The sequence below is a fragment of the Leptonotus elevatus genome, chromosome 11, assembly GCF_054856555.1.
Source record: "Leptonotus elevatus isolate MCC_2025b chromosome 11, RoL_Lele_1.0, whole genome shotgun sequence".
In the NCBI taxonomy this organism is placed as follows: domain Eukaryota; kingdom Metazoa; phylum Chordata; class Actinopteri; order Syngnathiformes; family Syngnathidae; genus Leptonotus; species Leptonotus elevatus.
In genome coordinates this window covers 12,606,828-12,612,827 of record NC_141249.1, presented here as the reverse complement: position 1 = coordinate 12,612,827, position 6,000 = coordinate 12,606,828, and the positions used below count along the sequence as shown (strand labels likewise).

The 6,000-nt window shown below is 40.7% G+C and overlaps 1 long non-coding RNA gene across 1 annotated transcript; it reads left to right on the top strand.

Moving 5' to 3' along the window:
• The first annotated feature begins 3,407 nt into the window (after positions 1-3,407).
• Positions 3,408-5,534, top strand: LOC147165853 (uncharacterized). Its single transcript, XR_015096557.1, has 4 exons — positions 3,408-3,678; positions 4,588-4,659; positions 4,728-4,884; positions 5,236-5,534. It is a non-coding gene; the product is annotated as an uncharacterized LOC147165853 (long non-coding RNA).
• The last annotated feature ends 466 nt before the right edge of the window (positions 5,535-6,000 follow it).

Here is a 6,000-nt window from a genome sequence, read left to right as displayed (position 1 = left end):
GGCTCTTCTTTCGTCAGGAAAAAAAAAGTAGTTTTCTATCTGTTTCCATTATGCAGCAATTAGCTTTCGAATATAGCTAAGTTTCAAGTTTATTCACAAATCTGTTTAGAACTGTGGGTAAATGAGCTTTTTTCAACATGGCCTTGCTTGATCTCTTTTGCTCTGCTACCACCTGCTGGCCATTTGTGTAATAACTGCAATTTCTTCAACTGTTCTCTGCAATTGAGAGGCTGCATAAAAATAAATAAAAATAAAACGTATAAATACGTCTTTGGGACACTTAATTTAACCCTTAAAATATAATATATTTATACGTTTTTGGGAGCAAATGAGTGAATGAGCTCACAAACATGGCTTGAAAGACAGTTTTAAATAGATTGTTTACGTCTATAGCCGTCAATGGCACTGAACGTAACATTCTCAGAAGAGGGTTGACGGCGTTTGGATGGCTCACTGGGTAACACCGCTGACTTTGGACCGTGCACAGTCACCGCTGAAAGTTTGCAAAGAACACAAAGTTCTGTTTTGCTGCATTAAAAATGGAAGTGAACAGATGTTGTCTTCCCCCAAGTGTCCAGTGTGGCATTGTTGATAATCCTCCTCGGCTCGCTCGTCTGTGTGTAAGCACACACACAGAAGTGTGTCTTTTGCTGTCCCCTCGTATATTTTTGTATTTGCACCCCCCGCCCCCCGCCCCGCCAACACACACACACACACACACACACACACACACACACACACACACACACACACACACACACACACACACACACACACACACACACACACACACACACACACACACCACCCCCGCCGCGCTTTTCATCCTCGAACACGTCAGTCAGGTTCTCTCTGAGGACTCACTGCAAAGAAGCAAAGCAAGAGACGTGGGGGACACCAAAAAGAGAGAGAGGGAGAGCGAGAGAGTGGAAGAAGAGAGGTTTAAAAAAAAAAGGCAGAGTTTTGAAAGACTTTTAAGTTGCAAGCAGATTGCCGTCGCTGTGCTTGCCAGAGGGGAGAGCACCTTTAAGCATACGGGATGAGAAATGATGTGGAGGGACTACAAAAGGCAAAGTAATACATAAATAAGCAGCGTTCACGTTTGCTCTGCGGGGGCAGTTCACCTCCTCCGGTCGCTGTTGAGGAACATTTGGAAAGTGCTCAGGAGGTCAGCGTCTAACAGCCTGTAAAAAGAATTTTTGGGGACGCGTGGCCGCGCCGATTGAGATGTCAGCCTTGACATCGGGATTTGCATAGAAATGAGGAACAAACGAGGGGGGGGCTAAAAAAAAAAAAAAAAACGGGCCTTGAGCGGATGACATCAAATTGTAACAAAATGTTCAACATATTAAATGGAACTTCATAGTTCTGATGCTTCATATTTGATGCAGCACATCTGAATCCACTCCTGCATGGCCAATGTCGCATTAACGGAGGAAAGAAAGAATTCAAATAATATGGCCTGTGACTTGAAAGTCACAAGTTCAATTCCCTACGTTGAGGCATTTTTCAGCTGTGACAAAGACAGCCACACAGGTTCAATTCTATGGAGATCCCAAACTGCCCAAATTCTAAATAAATGACTAAATAAATAAATAAATGGCTAAAAGTGAAAATAAAAACAGATATAAAAAAAATATTTTCGAAAATTAAATCCAAAAATATAAATGGAAATAAAAACAACTATATATATATATATATATATATATATATATATACACACAGTACAGGCAATCTGCTCACTCAACAAATGAAAAGCAGTTTGCAACGACAGAGTTCAACCCAAGACACGCTGAGGACCGCCCCCTCATTTGAATATTATTTTGTACTAGCAGTATGGAGAACAACTGCAAAAAATTTAAAATAAATAAATGACTAAATAAAAAATAAAAAAATTAATAAAAGTGAAAATAAAAACTGATATTAAAAAAATGATTCAAAGTTAAATACAAATGTATGTATTTATTTATGTATGTAATAATGACCTTTAGTCATTTATTTATTTATTTAATTCGTCATTTATTTATTTTGAATTTTTGGCAGTTTTGGTCCTGCATACAATTCCAGTCCAGTCAACGGGAATGAGAAATATCATGCATAATGTATGAAAATCACAACAACAAAAAGTTCTCCACAGAAACTCCACAAAACTGAGTCATTCTGTGGTTTTGTAATTCAGTTTTAAGAATAAATATGAACAACTTCAAAATCATGATGGCGGTACACTGGAAAAGGGCATCTCTGTTACTACCATGGCAACCCCAGATAACCTACTTGAGTGGTCAACAATAATGCTGGACCAGCCAGGACGTTGAGTGTTGTGCACAGTGCATGAACAAACAGACATTATTTTACAACAGAGATGAGTTTTGTTACTGAATAAAACAAATATTGACTAGGCTTGGCCTCTCTGGATTCTGACTGTGTCTCCATCACTTCCATTTCCCTCAACTCCGCGAAATCGGACAGAAAGCGGTTAATTAATTATTCAAACTAATATGCAATTGAAGCACTATTATCACCATTGGGTGTGTCAGAATAGATGGATCATTTGATCGAATAGGCCACAGGGTTTCATTTTCAGAAGCACTTGCCAGAGAGTTCAGCAGTTCAAGCATTAAAGTTCACCTTGGGCAGCTTCTAAACAAAAAAACAAAGTTTACTGCTGCCTATTTCCATTTGGAGTAAATCGCACTTAACAATTGTAGGAGGAGCCCTGGAGAAAAAGAGAGGGAAAAAAAATCCCTGCTGTGTCATTTTCAGTCATTGGGCCCAAAGGCAATTGTAATTGGTGATAAAAGACAATCGAGAAGTACAACGTGCAGAGCGCATGCTGCTTTTACAACATTGGTTCTAAAACTACGGTCCCTGTACCCACTGGTGTCAGTGAGTTGTAGCTACAGGGACCGCACATTTTCGGGGTTATGGGGTTACGGGGACTGGCGTGCATTAAAACAAATGTAATTATCCATTTACTACTCCCTACCTTGGAGCTTTGGGCCAATTAAAAATGCTAATATGATTGTGAAATCTATGCATGAAACAAGCCAGTATTGTTTTTGTTTTTTTAAGGCCAAAAAACAAACAAAAAACTACTACAGAATAGTAAAAAAATAATAATAATCAAGGAAAAGTCACCGAATTAAACACTATTTAAATGTGTTACTTTTTGTTTTTATTTGTAACTTTTTATACAGTACAGTACTTAAAAAAAAAGAAAAGCTTATTTAATTATTATTATTATTATTATTATTATTTTTTTAGGTATGACAGTCCAAGTTGAGCCTTTTGTCTCAAGTCCCAAACAGCCCCTTTGTTTTGTTTTTTAAGTGTGTTCCTAATGCTGCGGTCGCCGTGAGACCCAATAGAGATCCGGACGTTGACGTCACGCGTCACAAAATGGGCCTTAGCGCAGCCATTTTGGCAGCATAGAAAACGCGTCTGCTGCTTTCAGTAAATGGCAAACGGCACACTTTAACAATGATTGACAGCTGTTGTGGACCAGCTGCCACAACGAGAAGAGACAAAACAAAAAAAAAGGAGGATCAAGCATTCTCCTGGCTACCAAAAGAGGAACCAATGCGTAGCCAATGGATCACAGCAGCCATGAAAAAGGGTCAACAACAAGACGGAGGATTTGGCTTCCTCATTGCTTGTGTAGCAATCACTTCACATCAGGTGAGTCAATTACCAAATCAGTTAGTCGTGTAGATGTAGCTTGATTGTATAGTTATTAAATGAAGGCGAAAGACGCGATCGAGCACTTTGTACACGGTGGCTGAATCAGCAGATGCTAACTTTCCTGAAGCTAGCTTCCTACGGCAGGAGGCTAGCTTCAGGCAAGTAACAACGCGCAAAATATGGGGAAAGTAATCAGTTTCATGCTACAACGGTTTAATAGATATCACACAGTTGAATCTTATAACTGACCAATACCATCAAGACTTTTTTACGGCATAAATGAGGTCTGCGTCAGCAGAACTAGCAGATGCTAAGTTGCTAACGTACTTAAATCACACTGCCAAGACTTGCGTGAAACTGCTAACTTCGATGGCATTTTGACCACACGTAAAGAGGAAATAAATCCGGGTTGTACAAACTTGCAAAGCCTTTGTAGGATCAGAATTGTAAGCACTCTGCAAGATGAGCTTTTGTGGCGGCGTATTTCCATTGTTATAATGCGGGATAATGGCTTGTTTAGACTCGTGGGGGTACATAGAACCAATTATTGTAAAGGTTTAAAAAAATAATATTTTTTTTTTTTAACTTGTAAAGATTGATTTTGTTTCTTGAAAAATATAATATACATAATATATAATATAATAATATATTTGATATAGTAACATCGACTTTTCTTCACAAAAACTGCCACTTTTTAATTCCAAATGCCCTCTGGTTTGTTTGCGTGTCTTTTTTTTTGTGCCACCCAGAACTCAAACACTGAGCTTTTTGTTTGCGCCCGTATTGACAGCCGCCCCGACATTGCCGCGGTACGCCAAAATCAACTGTATCCTCTCAGGGAAGCAGCGTGAAAATCCTGCTCGGTTTGTCCCGCACTAGCAGCTGTGTTTTTGTGTGTGTACGCAGCCAAACAAGCACCCGGGATGTCATCTTTGATCCTACACTGGAGCGTGATATTACAAATGTTGTTTTATTCAGGTAAGGAATTCATAAGTGAATAAGGTGTGCTGCTTACACAGGCGGGGATGCTAATGGCTCCTCCGCAGGCCTCGTCTTTATCAGCGTCCTCTTTCTGAGGATGCGGGGCAGCTCCTCTGCAGTCACTTCATTACGGAGAATGATAATTACGCCCCAGTGGAGGTTTGTTCCTGCTACAACCTCTCTTCCTTCTCTGCCGCGGCTTATCAAGTCAGGAATGCAGAGGTAAGTTTTCTCTATTTTTAATAATAATGACAAGTCGATTGAGGCTAGGGTTATGTTTGGTTGAAGGTTTGGAATTGGCAAGAAGAAACTGCAATTACTTTCTTAATTTGATATTTAGGCATAACTCCACCTTTGTTCCTGTTCCAGAAATGACTTATTTCAGGCTTTTGATTGGCTAAAAGGTCCCTAGGTTATGGTACACTGCCCCCTGTTGCCTTGGCATACACTTTACAGGCTGTGAAGGTCATTTGGGACGTACTGGAGTTGGGCATATTTCACACTCTCTCCTGGCCCCGTTCTTTTAGAATTTTACTCATTTCTTAAAGTGGTCTTTTTTCCTTTTAAACACAGGGGTCAAGAAAGATGTGCTTGGAAAAAAAAAATACTGGCGTATGGAAGGACACAGCCGGAAAGCACATTTGCAAACAACTCCCAACAGCACATGTTGCAGTTTGGCTCACTACAAAATAAAATCAGGCATGTCATGAAAGTACACGGCAAAACAATGATACGTGACGGAAGCAAATCTCCCTCAAGTCAGTTGACGGCCAACAGAAGCGGAGTGTGTATTCACCAAACGCACAAGCAGAGATAATGACCATTAGAGGATAATTGGGCGCTGGGACCAGCCGAAAGCCTTTGGAGCGTGCCGCTGGGACCGTCTTCAGACACGCTACGGGCCAAATTATCTCTCCGCAGTCCAAGTCGTGTCAATGACAGATTAAACTTCACTCTGGATTCATAAACGCAGCGCAGTGATTAATTTAAATATCCCAGAAACAGAAGAAAGTCTCTGGCTGACTAATTTCCTGCGCTTGCAATCGACTGCTGCGTGGGCCCTGAAGGAAGTGGAAAGAAATGACCTAAACTTGAATTGCTGTTGTGAGTCAGATGGGTTTGTGTTTATTTTCATGGCTTCCTCACAATGCTGGGAGCGGGAGGGAAAAGAAGGAGGGGGGGGGGGGTGTTTAAGTGCGGGGCCGGTGGGATTTAAGGGACTAAATCCAGGTCAGACAGTCCGATTAGCGCCTTGATTTGGTCTGAAACGTTCCAACATACTAATGAGAGAGAACCTGGATTAGCGGCACGGTGGCTAATGGTTAGCACATCAGTCTC